Raw genomic sequence first — 18,988 nt, forward strand, 5'->3', positions numbered from 1 at the left:
TCGGCACGAACCTGTAACAACGTTCTAGGTCTCTGTACTTGTAGATTTTCTGGGTCTCCCTGAAGGTGGCTGCCCCTCCTCCCTCCGCTGAGTTGTAACGTAGATATGTATCAACTAATGTAGATGCACACGTGTAATCCCATACGACCTGTTTTCCTTTCCTCCATGGCTACAAGGTGACTCCATCTGGGCGTTTTTGGCTATTGTCAGGTCTGCACAACTGAGGTTCCATTTGTGCTGGACACCCAGCTATAGCCAAACTTCTCTTGATGATGTCATTGACTGCTTCATGTCTGGCACTCTTTCCCTGTGTCTTACGACAGATGAGGCCAAGGCTGCCGTATTGGTCTACTCATGCATGGCCGCAAATACACCGGTGTTCGGTGGAGATAGTGGCGGCAAGGTGCAGGGCAACACCAATACTTATGGCTCGATGATCCAGGCGGGTGCCCAGGGCGGAATTAGGGACTGCCAACAGGAAGTCCTCAGCATAGGGGGCTTGCACAGCTAAGAGATGCGCTCTCTCCTTCTGAGAAGCTGCCTCCAGCAATGCTTTGGGGATGTTCTCCATTATGGGGCTATCCCATTTGGCCTGTTTACCGTCGTTTGGAAAAGTTGGTCGAGTGTGTGAACTGGCAAGAGTGTCCCACTGACCGGCTCCTTCCACTAATTTGGGATTACGAATTCCAATGGAGTTCCTTAGGTATTCTGGTAGTATTTCATTCACTAATTCACTTGTAGTACTGGTCGAGGATAAGAATGCCGGCAATGCTAACTGTGTCGCCTTGCGAATACCTATACCCCCGAGTCTAACTGGGAGCGTTGCTTGGGTCCACTGGTCATCTTGCAGGGAGAGGTTTAACACTTTCATAGTTATTGACTTTAGGAGTGAGTTGTATTCTGTTAATTTTGGGCTGTCGAAGGAAGGAGCACACCTGAGGAAATAGGTAAGTCTGGGCAAGGCCAGGCACCTTGTAAGAAGGTACAAGGCATCGTGAGCATCCAAAGCCCCTATTCTTTCCTCCATCCTCCTCAGGTCTTTAAGCTTTTCATCGAGGACTACCTCAAAGGCGTTCGAGCCCAGAGGTGCCCCTAGCAGCACACTGTTGGTAGGAGCGATCACTGGGGCTCCTGTCAATAAGATTCGTACTGCATCTATGATTGGTTGGCTGGATGAGATGATTTCACATTTTGATGGATTTAGTGTAAGGCCTATAGCTCCTCTCCCTTAGATTTCACTAGCTCAAGATCTCCTAGCAGGGATTTCTGTCCCTGCCAGGGTGCTAACGTCCAGGAACTAGATGTTGAATTCGCTGAACAACCTGCTTGCGACCTCTTTAGCTACCATGCAGAAAAGGAAAGGGGCAAGCGAGTCTCCCTGCTGGACACCTTCTGCAGAAACAACTTCATGTTCCCCAAACAACAGTGTCGAGTCCCTACTGTACCCTGCTGAAACGAAGGGAAGTAGACAAGGAAAGCTGGTTCGAACGGCTTCCAGTACCACATCCCTTTTTACTGTTTGAAGGCATTTTTAAAGTCTAATTTAATTAATGCCTTATTTTCTGGGAGGTGCTTAATATAGGCTCGTGCTGCATGCGGCTGCTGCTTCACAGCCATGGAAAACACCAAAACGTAGTTGATGGGAACGAAGCATCGTCGCAGCGTCTATGCTAATTTTTCTGACAGCTGCTCTAGCGACAAGGCGCCGAAGTGAGTTACCCACAGCAATGGGTCTGACTCCACCATCCTTCTTCTTAAAGGCACAAAGGGATGCTCCGAAGAAGAAGGGTTTAATTGTATCTGGGATCAGCCCAGAGAGGCAGTGGTTGACAAACTTCGTGACCTCTGACAGTAGTGTCTCGACCACTTCGCCGGGAACTGGGTTTATCATTTCCTTGAGGTACTGAGGTCTTACTCCAGTGTATCCTCCTGCTGAACCTGGCGGGAATAACATGATGGCTTTGTATACCTTTGACGCTTGGAGGACTAGAGGTCCCATGTCTGGGGCATTTGTGTTCCGAGCAATGGGTTCCCATGGTACTCTGGGAGAGTGCTTCTCTCTCAGTGAGTCGGCAGTTGCAGTATTTCTAGGGGCGATTGTTTCTTCACTGGTAAGTAACCTAATTGCCCCTACTGTGTTGCCCTCTTCAATTTTTTTGGTCACTTTTGTTCCAAGCTTAAAATTGTCATTGGAACTCTTCGGTTTGCCACGACGGTTTTTGCGTTGAGGAGGGATGGGGATCGAGTTGTCAGCTCTGGGGAAATTATTCATTGCCCTAGTGACTGACGAGGCTAGTGACTTGCCTCCTCTTGCAGGTACGCCAAAGCAAATAATGCCAAACAGGAGCAAATTATGCCATGTTTTGATGGTGGCCGCGGCATTAAGATTTGCAGACCGTTCATTAACTTTCCTTAGAAGGTCTGTGTATTTCCCTGCTGCAATTGGGCGCGCTGCTTTAGGAATGTGGGGAAGAGTTCTGGTGGTGGATACTTTGATGGCCCCCAGGAGGTCATCTGATGACATGACGTTTGCTGGGATGTGTGGGGGGTTCCGGGGGGACCTGTGGTCTTTCTCTCTCTATAGGTTCCGTCCATGCACCCACACAGGCCTTGTGTCTGTATAGGGTTCCATCGTCTCTAAGGCTGTGAGATACATCACAAACCCGACACGTTCCTCTGGGTCTGGGTCCTCTGTGTGCGCCTCTGGGTGCATTGTTCCCAGGACCATGTTCTTGGCTGAGGGGTTCCTGGTTAGTTGCTTGAGTCCCTTCCATCCGCCGAGCGAGCTAAGACATTGGCGTGGCGTGGGAGGGTGGACACGGGTGGTGGCAACAGGGGTGGACACGGGTAGTGGCAGCAGGGGTGGACACGGGTGGTGGCAGCAGGGGTGGTTAGCTGTCCCTCGCACTCACCGCTCTTGTGGGTACTTGTGTCTCCCTTCCTTCTGGGAGGAACATGAATGCTTGCTGTGACCTGTGCCATATCTGGATGCATGGAGGGGTGACACATCTCTGCAACAGGGACTGTGTGGGCGGTGAATAGGTGGGTGGGAGGCGCCCAGACGAACGTTGGCGGGGTGGGATGGCAGGAGGTACAGTGGTGCGGTGAGGCCGGGGGGACAGAAGGGGGGTTGACCGGGTACCTATCGGCTTGGGGGTGGGGGTGAGGGCGACACTTAAACACTGGTACAGTTTCCTTGTATATCACTGCACAAGGGTGAATGTATCATATATTTGTAGTCTGGCACACTGTGACCTCCATTAACACTAAACATGATTGCTAATTTTTGTTTTTCTTTCCCAAATATATTTCTATGAACACTGGGTGGCACATGGGTGACCCCCTCGCCTGACAGCACCACAACACCCTGCCCCCCCCCCAACACCTTCACTGTGGGAGGCCTACAGGGCGCCGCCGTGGCCATTACTGCCCTTATATTACACATTGTAAATTCACCTGTTAGATCCGTTTTTGTTGAAATGGTCCACACTAGGCACTTCCCGTCTACTCTTGCACCTTTCTAGGATATTCACACAGCACCTTGTGCCTTGTGCAGGCTAGGCTCGGTGACGCCAATATGTCACTAGGTATGGCTCAGTAAACAACAGAGCCTCCCTCCACGTGGAGGGAGGCTCCGTGCAGGGAGACGGAGGGAGAGAGGGAGGAATGTGTATATATATATATATATATATATATATATATATATATATATATATATATATTATATTAGTATTTGGTATATTTTGGTAGCAGTCTTTCCTGTAGACATATATTATTAAATATGACCGAAAAAGTAAGATTAATAATTCTAACACGAATTTTCTCAATCTTTCGTACATTTCTTTTCACTGTTGGAGGTAAATCAAAAATCAATTCTCCAAAATTCATTTTTATTTCTAGTCTGACGCGACACGAGCGCGTTTCGTAAAACTTATTACATTTTCAAAGACTTTAGTTCACAAATACACAACTGAATAGAACTTACTCATCTCCGATTTTATATCTACATTTGAGTGAGGTGGAAGGGGTGATGTGGCATTAACACAAGACAGAACAAGAGGTGGCATTAATAGGGTATTAATTTCATCAACACAAGACAGAACAAGAGGTGGTATTAATAGGGTATTAATTTCATCAACACAAGACAGAACACGAAACAATGGGTATTGAATAGAAGTGTTTGTAGAAAGCCTATTGGTCCATATTTCTTGATGCTTCTATATTGGAGCGGAGTCTAGAGGTGGGTAGAATATAGTTGTGCAATAATTGGCTGTTGATTGCTGGTGTTGACTTCTTGATGTGTAGTGCCTCGCAAACGTCAAGCCGCCTGCTATCGCTGTATCTATCGATGATTTCTGTGTTGTTTACTAGGATTTCTCTGGCTATGGTTTGGTTGATCTCCGAAAATGCTGGTTTAGACAATGGTAATCCAGTCCTAAAAGATAATCCCCGGTGCTCAAGTATCCTAATCTTAAAGTTCCGAATGGAACTCCCGACATATCCAACATTACAGCTGGAACAATTATACATATATACGACATTTGAGCACAAGGGGGTAGGCACTTTATCTTTAAATTTAAAATAAGAGCCTATGGTATTTGTGTTGACAAAAATAAATCTAAAGTCTACTTGAGGATAACACTGCTGCAACAGTCTCCTCAAACGACTCATTACAGAAAAGCTAATACTGCCATAAAATGGTAATTTAATATATTTAAGATCCCTTTCTACTGTAGTAATCCTACACGCTTAAGTGTTTTGTTTTTTAAGCATTTTCCTTTCTTTGATAGGCAATTATATTCAGTATGAGTTCTTTGTTTACCAGCTATTTGATTGTGATTGCTGTTTTTTCTTTTAGATCTGATGATGAATACGAGAAGTATTCGAAACGTTATGTTTTTTAAAGTAAAGATTCTGATACAAGATGTTCAGTATATCCCTGGTTTTCCAATTCATCTTAAAATTAAGATTCCAGAAGGGAACATCGATCATATATATATATATATATATATATATATATATATATATATATATATATATATATATATATATATATATATATATATATATATATATATATATATATATGTATATATGTATATATGTATATATGTATATATGTATATATGTATATATGTATATATATATATATATATATATATATATATATATATATATATATATATATATATATATATATATATATATATATATATATATATATATATGTCGTACCTAGTAGCCAGGGGCCGGATTCAGGAAGGTACTTACGAAGGTTTTTCCTCTTAGCTAAGAACGAATTCCTTCTTAGCGCCTTCGTGGCGGCTACGTCCGTATTCAAAGAGCTACCCTAAGTGGAAAACCTTTGTAAGTTCATTCCGGGATTTAAGTGTGGTTTCGACCACTCGTAGCTTTACGTAAACTGGATATAAGTCATTTTTTCTCTACTACATAACACTGGGATCGATTTATGATATTGGAACATGACCAAAATATTATAGCTGGTGAATCTAGTGAAGAGGAATCCTTCGTGTTAGTTATATATGCATTCTGTGCTTGAAACTTGAAGTAAATATGTGTTTGATGGTAGTTGAATTAGTTTTATAATAGCAAGATATTATACCAGTAGTTATTAAGTAAATAAACACTGGTGAACATGAAATATGAGAGAAGGTGATGAGCCCTGCCTGATGGGATCATTTACTATCACCAAATGCCCCTGTTCACCTAGTAGTAAGGGTGTACCTTAGCTATACATACCCATTTCTAATTTATTTAGTTTGGTTTTATTTTGAAATTAAATCTGGGTGAGACATAAAATAAAAATATGCTGCACAAATGATGTTAGGTAAGGAGAAGGGTAAAAATGTCACAAACTTTATTCATTGAATACTTAAAGCTATAATTATGACTATATACTGTAGATTATTAAAAAAGAGAGAGGGAAGTAGGGGTCCAAAACCTCTTCCTGTTATACAATTTGGGTGTGGAACAAGTAATTATCAAAAGAAGGCACCATGCCGGGAAGGCTATGTAGCAGTAAGGCAGTGAGGTGAGGCAGCTACTTATTTGAGAAATGCTTATTTTATTTACCTTATAAGCTGAGGCAACTTATTTTATTTGAGGAATACTCAGCTGATTCCTCTACATTTAGCATGGAACAAATTTGTGTCCAAGACCTCTTCCTGTTACTCAATTTGGCTGTGTGTAACCAAACTAGAAGTGCTCTACAAATCAAGGGACCCAGAATGTGGAATGACCTCCCGAATCATGTCAAAGGCTGTACCTCTCTCAACCAGTTTAAGAGTTAAACCAAGTACTGCCTAATTAACTCCATGTAACCTAACTTACCTCCTAAATGTCAACCCATGTCTTGCTATTTTTTAAACAACGCTGTTCACCAACATGTGCAATTGCTGAGTTATGCTATGCTAACCCCCCTTTTTGTATTTTTTATTCCTTCTTTCAACACAATTTATACCTAATCCCGATTACTAAGTTTTAGTCTGTGTTTTTTCCCCCACACCTTGCCCGAAATGCTATGAGTATTAGTGGCTTTAGGTATTGTATGTACTAGCTCTGTCTATAAATCCAACATTATGTTTGTAAATCAACTGTATGTACTTTTCCTGAATAAAATGTATTTATTATTTATTTTTTAATCAGTAAGTATTAAAAGAAGGCACCAAGCTGGGAAGGCTATGTAGCACCATTGTGTGTAACAATAAACCAAATTTTTTTAAACAAATAATGCACCTGTATGGTAAAACAAATCCTGTCAGCTGTAAAAATATTGATGCAGTTATTTAAATGAAAAATATAATGAAAGAAATATTACTGGTTTATTTTTATCCTATCTTTTTGTACTGTACAGTATATCCAAGGAAGTGAAAAATTGAGACATAATGCACAATTTAATGAATGATTAGCATGGATTAGCAGTTCAAAAGAAATATGACTTGTATTACATATCAACATGAGATCTTAATGATCCATGGTCAACATGATTTAATAAGGATAATACAGTACTGTATTTGTAATAATACAAACTATAATTTAAAATCTTTATTACTGATTTTTTTTATTAAGAAGATTAGGTATACACAGCAATGTGCTGCTACCCTATTCTATATGGAATATTACACAGTGTAGATAAAAAACTAGCTATAAGTTTATCTAATACTCCCATCTCACAGGATGGTTAGACATACTGTACATGGAATCAATTTAGAAAATACCAGCCTCAATACAAAAAAACAAATCAACTCTGACTAAACAACTCTAAGCAATTTTCACAAGAGGTAAGCACTGAATCATGGAAACATTATATTATAATTACTCTTACCAGTTTCTACAAAACTCCTCTCAAACAATGTATTTTTAAACATGTTTAGGTATACACAGCAATGTGCTGCTTTCCTATTCTGTATAAAGGACCACACAGTGTAGATAAAAAACCAGCTACCAGCTCACCCAACATCCTCACCTCACAGGATGGCCAGTCATACATGGAATTAGGAGAGAACAAAGTACTTAATGCTGATCTATTAGCCTCCACTGGTAAAATCTGGGTGCAGCACAAGAATATCTTCCAATATTCCTGAGTGTATGAAGTAATTACAGAGCTCAAAATACCTCATACCATTTGGTATGAAGTCACTGATAACAGGACAATCACAGATATAGTGTTGGAGAGTATGTTCTCTCAAGTAGGACTGAAAACAGATGTTTTTTTTCCACCAAGAGGGCTATAAACCCATGGAACCGCCTACCCGCTGAAGCCGTAAATGCCAAATTCCAGCTAAAAAATATCATTAAGACAATTGGCGGGCCCTTTAACAAGCCGCCGGCTTTCTGTCCTCTTCGAGGCCACTAGATAGTTAGTGGCCCTTGGGTATATTCAGTAAATATATACAATAATTGTCAGCGCATCTTCCGAGCAACAAGGACAGCTACACAGTATCTCTTAGAATTACGTAGGTAAACAACAAATGTAACATATTTGTTTACTACAATGTCGGTGCTGGCTGTAGAAGTTGAAAAAACATTGTTTTACTTCGAAATATACTAATTTTATAAGAAAATTCGACGTAAATAGGCGGCAGTAGAGCTCCGATAAGCCAGCGCTAAATCTTCAATATGAAGAATGTTGCTGCTCTCTGATTGGCCAAACGAAACACAGTAGTGACCTCTATCGGCACGCAGGTGAACCAACAATTTTCTTCCTAAGTATACCTTATTGAATCGCACCTAAGCATCTTCTTAGGGCGCACTTAGGAACCTTCGTAGCAAACCCACTTACGAAGAAATACACAGAGCTTCCTGAATCTAGGTCCAGAACGCACTTCTCGGCCTACTATGCAAGGCCCGAATTGCTTAATAAGCCAAGTTTTCCTGAATTAATATATTTTCTCAAATTTTTTTCTTATGAAATGATAAAGCTACCCATTTCATTATGTATGAGGCCAATTATTTTTTAATGGAGTTAAAATTAACGTAGATATATGACCGAACCTAACCAACCCTACCTAACCTAACCTAACCTATCTTTATAGGTTAGGTTAGGTTAGGTAGCCGAAAAAGTTAGGTTAGGTTAGCTTAGGTAGGTTAGGTAGTCGAAAAACAATTAATTCCTGAAAACTTGGCTTATTAGGCAAATCGGGCCTTGCATAGTAGGCAGAGAAGTGCGTTCTGGCTACTAGGTACGACATATATATATATATATATATATATATATATATATATATATATATATATATATATATATATATATATATATATATATATATATATATGTCGTACCTAGTAGCCAGAACTCACTTCTCAGCCTACTATGCAAGGCCCGATTTGCCTAATAAGCCAAGTTTTCCTAAATTATTATATTTTCTCTAATTTTTTTCTTATGAAATGATAAAGCTACCCATTTCATTATGTATGAGGTCAATTGTTTTTTATTGGAGATACAATTAAAGTAGATATATGACCGAACCTAACCAACCCTACCTAACCTAACCTAACCTATGTTTATAGGTTAGGTTAGGTTAGGTAGCAGAAAAAGTTAGGTTAGGTAGGTTAGGTTGCCGAAAAACAATTAATTCATGAAAACTTGGCTTATTAGGCAAATCAGGCCTTGCATAGTAGGCTGAGAAGTGCGTTCTGGCTACTAGGTACGACATATATATATATATATATATATATATATATATATATATATATATATATATATATATATATATATATATATATATATATATATATGTCGTACCTAGTAGCCAGAATGCACTTCTCGGCCTACTATGCAAGGCCCGATTTGGGTAATAAGCCAAGTTTTCCTGAATTAATATATTTTCTCAATTTTTTTCTTATGAAATGATAAAGCTACCCATTTCATTATGTATGAGGACAATTTTTTTTATTGGAATTAAAATTAACGTAGATATATGACCGAACCTAACCAACCAAACCTAAACTAACCTAACCTATCTTTATAGGTTAGATTAGGTTAGGTAGCCGAAAAAGTTAGGTTACGTTAGGTTAGGTAGGTTAGGTAGTCGAAAAACAATTAATTCATGAAAACTTGGCTTATTAGGCAAATCGGGCCTTGCATAGTAGGCTGAGAAGTGCATTCTGGCTACTAGGTACGACATATATATATTTATAAATATAAATATATTTATAAATAAAAATATATATATGTCGTACCTAGTAGCCAGAACGCACTTCTCAGCCTACTATGCAAGGCCCGATTTGCCTAATAAGCCAAGTTTTCATGAATTAATTGTTTTTCGACTACCTAACCTACCTAACCTAACGTAACCTAACTTTTTCGGCTACCTAACCTAACCTAACCTATAAAGATAGGTTAGGTTAGGTTAGGTAGGGTTGGTTAGGTTCGATCATATATCTACGTTAATTTTAACTCCAATAAAAAAAACTGACCTCATACATAATGAAATGGGTAGCTTTATCATTTCATAAGAAAAAAATTTGAGAAAATATATTAATTCAGGAAAACTTGGCTTATTAGGCAAATCGGGCCTTGCATAGTAGGCTGAGAAGTGCGTTCTGGCTACTTGGTACGACATATATATATTTATATTTATAAATATATATATATGTCGTACCTAGTAGCCAGAACGCACTTCTCAGCCTACTATGCAAGGCCCGAATTGCCTAATAAGCCAAGTTTTTGTGAATTAATTGTTTTTCGACAACCTAACCTACCTAACCTAACCTAACCTAACTTTTTCGGCTACCTAACCTAACCTAACCTAACTTTTTCGGCTACCTAACCTAACCTAACCTATAAAGATAGGTTAGGTTAGGTTAGGTGGGGTTGGTTAGGTTCGGTCATATATCTACGTTAATTTTAACTCCAATAAAAAAAAATTTCCTCATACATTATGAAATGGGTAGCTTTATCATTTCATAAGAAAAAAATTTGAGAAAATATATTAATTCAGGAAAACTTGGCTTATTAGGCAAATCGGGCCTTGCATAGTAGGCTGAGAAGTGAGTTCTGGCTACTAGGTACGACATATATATATATATATATATATATATATATATATATATATATATATATATATATATATATATATATATATATATATATATATTAGTATATTTTGGTAGCAGTCTTTCCTGTAGACATATATTATTAAATATGACCGAAAAGTAAGATTAATAATTCTAACACGAATTTTCTCAATCTTTCGTACATTACGCTTCACTGTTGGAGGTAAATCAAAAATCACTTCTCCAAAATTCATTTTTATTTCTAGTCTGACGTGACACGGGCGCGTTTCGTAAAACTTATTACATTTTCAAAGACTTCACAAATACACAACTGATTAGAACTTACGTCTCTCTGATATTATATCTACATTTGAGTGAGGTGGGAAGGATGATGTGGCATTAACACAAGACAGAACAGGGGATATTAATAGGGTATTAAAAGTATCAACACAAGACAGAACAGAAACAATGGGTATTGAATAGAAGTGTTTGTAGAAAGCCTATTGGTCCATATTTCTTGATGCTTCTATATTGGAGCGGAGTCTTGAGGTGGGTAGAATATATTTGTGCAATAATTGGCTGTTGATTGCTGGTGTTGACTTCTTGATGTGTAGTGCCTCGCAAACGTCAAGCCGCCTGCTATCGCTGTATCTATCGATGATTTCTGTGTTGTTTACTAGGATTTCTCTGGCGATGGTTTGGTTATGGGAAGAGATTATATGTTCCTTATAAGGAACATATAATCTCTTCCCATAACCAAACCATCGCCAGAGAAATCCTAGTAAACAACACAGAAATCATCGATAGATACAGCGATAGCAGGCGGCTTGACGTTTGCGAGGCACTACACATCAAGAAGTCAACACCAGCAATCAACAGCCAATTATTGCACAAATATATTCTACCCACCTCAAGACTCCGCTCCAATATAGAAGCATCAAGAAATATGGACCAATAGGCTTTCTACAAACACTTCTATTCAATACCCATTGTTTCTGTTCTGTCTTGTGTTGATACTTTTAATACCCTATTAATATCCCCTGTTCTGTCTTGTGTTAATGCCACATCATCCTTCCCACCTCACTCAAATGTAGATATAATATCAGAGAGACGTAAGTTCTAATCAGTTGTGTATTTGTGAAGTCTTTGAAAATGTAATAAGTTTTACGAAACGCGCCCGTGTCGCGTCAGACTAGAAATAAAAATGAATTTTGGAGAAGTGCTTTTTTATTTACCTCCAACAGTGAAGCGTAATGTACGAAAGATTGAGAAAATTCGTGTTAGAATTATTAATCTTACTTTTTCGGTCATATTTAATAATATATATATATATATATATATATATATATATATATATATATATATATATATATATATATATATATATATGTCGTACCTAGTAGCCAGAACTCACTTTTTGGCCTACTATTCAAGGCCCGATTTGCCTAATAAGCCAAGTTTTCCTGAATTAATATATTTTTTCTAATTTTTTTCTTATGAAATGATAAAGCTACCCATTTCATTATGTATGAGGTCAATTTTTTTTTATTGGTGTTAAAATTAACGTAGATATATGACCGAAACTAACCAACCCTACCTAACCTAACCTAACCTATCTTTATAGGTTAGGTTTGGTTAGGTAGCCGAAAAAGTTAGGTTAGGTTAGGTTAGGTAGGTTAGGTAGTCGAAAAACAATTAATTCATGAAAACTTGGCTTATTAGGCAAATCGGGCCTTGAATAGTAGGCCAAAAAGTGAGTTCTGGCTACTAGGTACGACATATATATATATATATATATATATATATATATATATATATATATATATATATATATATATATATATATATATATATATATATATATATATATATATATATGTATATATATATATATATATATATATATATATATATATATATATATATATATATATATATATATATATATATTAAATATGACCGAAAAAAGTAAGATTAATAATTCTAACACGAATTTTCCGAATATTTCTTATGTTTCTTTTCACTGTCGTTGGTAATTGAAAAATCAGTTCTCCAAAATTCATTTTTATTTCTAGTCTGACGCAACACTTGAACGCGTTTCGTAATAACTTATTACATTTTCAAAGACTTTAGTTTACACACACACAACTATAACCTGCAAACACTTAACAGAGTTCTACTATGCTATCATTTAAACAGCTTTTATCTTATATACTCGCATTTGGGTGAGGAGTTATGTTACAACAGTTTTCGATGAGGTGAACAAAACTTTCAACACAAGACAGAGCAAACTTTCAACACAAGACAGAACACGGTGCATTGGGAATAAATTGGATAAATTAAAGGGAAGAATGGAAGTAACTGTAAAGGGCCTATTGACTCATATTACTTGATGCTTCTATATTGGTGCGGAGTCTTGAAGTGGATAGAATATAGTTGTGCATTAATTGGCTGTTGATTGCTGGTGTCGACTTCTTGATGTGTAGTGCCTCGCAGATATCAAGCCGCCTGCTATCGCTGTATCTATCGATGATTTCCGTGTTTTTTGTTAAGACTTCTCTGGTGATGGTCTGGTTGTGGGAAGAGATTATATGTTCCTTAATGGAGCCCTGTTGCTCATGCATCGTTAATCGCCTGGAAAGAGATGTTGTTGTCTTGCCTATATACTGAATTCTTTGAGGCTTACAGTCCCCAAGTGGGCATTTGAAGGCATAGACGACAATGGTCTCATTTAAAGCGTTCTGCTTTGTGTCTGGAGAGTTTCTCATGAGTAGGTTTGCCGTTATCTTGCTTTTATAGTGAATCGTCAATTGTATCATCTGATTTTTGTCTGTAGGGATAACGTTTCTATTAACAATATCTTTCAGGACCCTTTCCTCCGTTTTATGAGCTGTGGAAAAGAAGTTCCTGTAAAATAGTCTAATAGGGGGTATAGGTGTTGTGTTAGTTGTCTCTTCAGAGGTTGCATGGCGTGTCACTTTCCTTCTTATGATGTCTTCGACGAAACCATTGGAGAAGCCGTTGTTGACTAGGACCTGCCTTACCCTACAGAGTTCTTCGTCGACTTGCTTCCATTCTGAGCTGTGGCTGAGAGCACGGTCGACATATGCGTTAACAACACTCCTCTTGTACCTGTCTGGGCAGTCGCTGTTGGCATTTAGGCACATTCCTATGTTCGTTTCCTTAGTGTAGACAGCAGTGTGGAAACCTCCGCTCTTTTCCATGACTGTTACATCTAGAAAGGGCAGCTTCTCATCCTTTTCCATCTCGTAAGTGAAACGCAGCATGGAACTCTGTTCAAACGCCTCCTTCAGCTCCTGCAGATGTCTGACATCAGGTACCTGTGTAAAAATGTCGTCAACATACCTGCAGTATATGGCCGGTTTCAAGTTCATGTCGACTAAGACTTTTTGCTCGATGGTACCCATGTAGAAGTTCGCAAACAGGACACCTAGGGGAGAATCCATGGCGACCCCATCTACTTGCTTATACATGTGCCCCTCCGGGCTCAAGAAGGGTGCCTCTTTAGTACAAGCTTGGAGTAGTTTCCTTAGAATATTTTCTGGCATGTCAAGGGATAAGAGCCTCGTTGGACGTAGAATCACTGTTCACCAACGTACCTGTGGACGAGACAATCGGGATGATAGCCGACAGAGTGTATCGTGATTCAGCCTGTACTCCTCTTGGTTATTGGACGTTGGTTATTGAATTGGGCTTGATGTAAGAAGCGGAGAGGATTGTGGTCTGAGAAGATGGTGGTAGACCTGGCACCTTGTAGGTATGGAGCAAAGTGCTGGAGATTCAGGACGATGGAGAGTAGCTCCTTCTCGATAGTGCTGTAGTTCCTCTGGTGGGGTTTTAACTTGTAGCTGTAGTAGCTGACAGGTAGAACCTCCTCGCCTCGTTGCTGCATCAGGACACCCCCGATGCCGGTACCACTGGCGTCGACATGTAGGATGAAAGGCTTGGTGATATCTGGCGAGGCGAGAATAGGATTAGAACAGAGGAGGAATTTGAGTTGTTCGAAAGCAACGGTTTGCTGCATGGTCCAATTATACCGTTGCCTGGGACTGGTTAAAGAAATTAATGGTGTTGCTACCGTACTAAAATTTCTCACAAACCTACGGTAGTAGGAGGCAAGACCAAGGAAGCGCAGGAGCTGCTTCCTGGTGGTAGGCTGTGGATAATGCTGGATGGCTTGAGTGTGTGTGTCTAACGGAGCTAGGCTGCCACTCCCTATTACATGACCCAGATAACGCACTTTACCTTTGGCAAAGGTGGACTTGCCCAGGTTGATGGTGAGGCCGGCTGTCAGGAGCTTGGCGAACTGTCGTTGCAGCTGGAGCAAATGTTCGCTCCAGGTGTTGGATGCTACGACGATATCATCCAAATAGGCGTAGGTGTTATCTAAGCCCTGGATGACGCGGTTGACAGCTCTTTGAAAGGTGGCCGGGGCATTACATAGTCCGAAAGGAAGGCGTTCATATCTGAAAAGTCCAAAGGGAGTGATAAAGGCAGATATTTCTTTGGTTCGCTCTGTTAGACACACTTGGTAATATCCCTTAAGCAAGTCCACTTGGAACAAGTACTGGGCATTACCAATGGCGTCAAGAATGTCATCTATCCTTGGCAATTGGTATGCATCCTTGACAGTCACATTATTTAATTTACGGTAATCCGTACACAGTCTCACCTTACCTTGGGGTTTTGGCACCAAGATACAGGGTGAGGCCCAGGGGGACTCACAAGGTGTAGCCAGTCCATGATCCAAGAGGTACTGCACCTCAGCACGCATGACTTCCTTCTTGCTAGGGCTGATTCGGTAGAAGGGTTGACGAATCGGTCGGGTGTCAGGGAGCAGTTGGATGTCGTGCTGGGTAACATTACACTCTTGTGGATCATCTCGGAACAACTCCTGATGTATTTTGAAGATCTTGATGAGAGGTGCACTATGATTGTCCTGAAAATAATTGTGAAGATCAGTTAGGATTTCCGAATTAGAAAGCGCTGACTCCTTGTCAGTGCTTTCGGGAGGAGAAGCAGGGAAGGTCTCACTGTGGATGTATGGCTCTTTAAAGGAAGAGTAGGTTATCATGACAGTGGGAGGAGTACCGTTATATAGCTTCAGGAGGTTGACGTGGCACAACTGGGTCTTCCGCCGCCTATCTGGAGTCTCTAGAACGTAGTTGTGGTTGTTTCTGCACTTCTTGATGCGGTAGGGTCCTGAAAACCTGTTTTGCAAAGGAGAACCTGGGATAGGGAAATAAGCAAGCACGAAGTCTCCCGGTTTAAATTTCCTTACTTTGCTGGTCTGGTCGTAATGAGTCTTCATCCTCTCCTGTGCTTTTAATAGATTATCTTGGGCAAAACTATGGACCCTCTCTAGAATGTGTTGTAGGTTTTGAAGAAACTGGGGCACATTCTGATGCTCACTGAAGGTGGCATCACGTAGAGAGTCTTTGAAAGCTTTGAGAGGAGTACGGCACTTACGTCTGTAGAGCATCTCATAAGGAGATACTCCTAGAGACTCATTGGGAAGACTTCTAAAGATACACATTATCAGGTCAATTTGCTTATCCCAATCCTTAGAGGTCTCATTACAAAACTTCTTCAGGAGTGCTTTAATAGTCTGATGACTACGCTCAAGTGAACCCTGTGAAGCAGGATGATAGGGGCTGGACAGTACCTGTGTGATGTTGAACTCCTCCAGAGTCTTCTTGAAGAGATCACTGGTGAAGTTGGTGCCACAGTCACTTTGAACCTCTCTTGGAAATCCATACTGGGTGAAGATCTTCAATAGGTGTTTCACCACTGTAGCAGCCATAATGTTCTTTACTGGAACTGCTATGGGAAACCTGGTGGTAGGACACATGATAGTTATTATATATGAGTTACCAGAACTGGTCCGGGGTAAAGGACCAACACAGTCAATGATGAGTCTGTGGAAAGGTTCCGCAGGCACCTGGATGGGTTTCAGAGGAACCTGGGGAATAGAGATGTTAGGTTTACCTGCCATCTGACATATATGACACTCTTGGACGTATTTCTTTACGTCTTTTAACATACCTGGCCAGTAGTAGTCTTGTCTGATTCCGTGGTAGGTTTTGTTAAAGCCATAGTGAGAAAGAGCTCCGTGGGCCAGGTGTAGAATATCTGGCCGTATGCTGATGGGAATCCCTAGTTGTTCGACATTGGCCCAATCATCATCCTCCTTCAGCTTGCTGGGTCTGTATCTGCGGTAGAGCAACTCATTCTCTAGGAAGAACCCAGGGATACTGTCAGGTTGAGTCTCAGCCTGAAAGAAAAATGGTGTTAATGCTTGATCTTCCCTCTGTAACTTACGGAACTCCAACTTGGTAAGATTTGGAGGTAGATTCTGAGGGTCTTGAGGGACAGCGGTAGCAGTAGAGTCAGCTGGTTGCGGTCGTGCAGCTTGTGCACGGGTGGTCACCAAAACCGGAGGAGAAACTTTATCACTCTCTTGAACCTCTGCTGGAACATATTCAAAGATGGGATTATCCATTACAGAAGTACACGCCTGGGGTTTGTCCGTGATGATCAGGTTGGGCGGTTGCAGATCTTCTGCCAAGTCGTTGCTAAGGAGAAGTTGCACTCCAGGCATGGGAAAAGGCTTTTCCCTGATGGCTACTTGGACTTCACCGGTCACGAAGGGACAATCCAGGTGGACTCTGGCGAGTGGATATGGAGTGGTAGCAGTGAGGTCAGTGATAAGGACGGTTTCCCCGGTATAGGCGACGTTAGGCACAGCCGACTTTACGATAATGGACTGAAGAGCCGCTGTGTCCCTCAAGATCTTCAATTTGAAACTTCCCTCCGAATCTGTACCGTTGGTAGAGACAGTTCCAGGATACAGGTGTTTACTGAAGAGAGAAAGATCATTAACATTAACACCAACATTCATTACAGGCTTTCTGGACTTAGGAGGAGTCTGTTTGGGTTTAGTAGATTCATTGCTCTTGTATTGAGCCTTCGCACATCTATCTATAGTATGTCCATAGAGTTTGCAATAGTTACAATACAATTGTGAGCTCGCTTCATCAGTACTCACTTTATCGTTGTACCAAGACTTTTTACTGGGAGGTGGTGCAACCTGTCCTCTTAAAAAGAACGTCAACTGTTGCCGTTTGACTCTACGGCTGTTTTTGGACGTTATTTTGTCTTAAACTACGTCTATTTTCGCTTCCATGGACTATCTCTTGTTATACAATGAAATACCACACTCTTATTATTCTATAACTCACTGACTATGCTCTGATATATGTTCTTCAAGTAAAAATACATATATTTTTGCCTTAATTTGGCCATAATCCAGAAAATTCCAGCCCATTGATCTTTATATTTAGGAAAACATCTAATAAATTTGGAAATGAATTTTTCGTTCGCCGACAGTTTCCTGTTACTATTTAGTCTTTTATGCTTTAATGTCGCTGGTCATTGTGACTTTCCCAGGATTTATATATGTTTTGTAGTAGCATTTAGTCACACTACAATAATTTAACTAATGGGAAACCTTTATAGTCGTCGTAAATTAGTAATAATCATTTATCAAATAATAAATTAGCAAACATGTACAACTTCTTATGTTACGACTTTTCGGGTAGGCCGTTCTGTTTGTTTACAACCCCAATGTTTCAAAAAACACAATACTTTTAATATATAAGTGACTAAGTATGCTCTAATACATGGTCCTCAATGAAAATTATGTTTTTTTTTTGTTAATTTGTCCATAATGAATAAGATTCGTTACTGTTGATCTTTATATTAAGAAAAACATCTAAGAAATTTGATATTGAATTTTCGTTCAAATAAAGTTTCCAGTTACTATTTCCTAGTTATCCTTAAATGTAGGTGGTCATTATTTTACTGTTATGTATATAGAAATTTAGCATTATGCATTTATAATACAGAACATTTTGGTCGTTCCACTGCCTCATAATTATATAAAATACATTGTGACAAATACTTGATAATTAAAATCAGAGTTTTTTGACAACTATAAAAAATCCTGTTGAAATCATGCCGTTTTGAGTTGTCATACGCTTCTTAGTAAATAATATTGTGTAATGTTTGGCACAATTTATCACTGTATTTACAAACTGTTTAGGTATTAATGTATTCATTTTTTTTAATGTGTAATATGTTACTTAATCATAAACTTCTTTTGCAACATTTATATCAGTTATAAATAATTGTCGCGAAACGGCGTATGAAAAAATAAATTTCCCCAAATGAAATTAGTGTATCGGCGATCGAGCGGCCATATTTAAAAGTGTATACTCTTGTCACTGTTCTGACATTAGTTTTCGATGTACGTATTTCATTTTTGTACCAATGTGTTCGCAATAGAATGTTCTAGAAGAACATAAGTATAAAACGTCACATAAGGATGTGTTCGACCGGCAACATATATAAAAACTACGTCGATTATACTCGTCGTGTCAATAATACA

Source organism: Procambarus clarkii, chromosome 48 (genome assembly GCF_040958095.1).
Source record: "Procambarus clarkii isolate CNS0578487 chromosome 48, FALCON_Pclarkii_2.0, whole genome shotgun sequence".
NCBI classification, from domain to species: domain Eukaryota; kingdom Metazoa; phylum Arthropoda; class Malacostraca; order Decapoda; family Cambaridae; genus Procambarus; species Procambarus clarkii.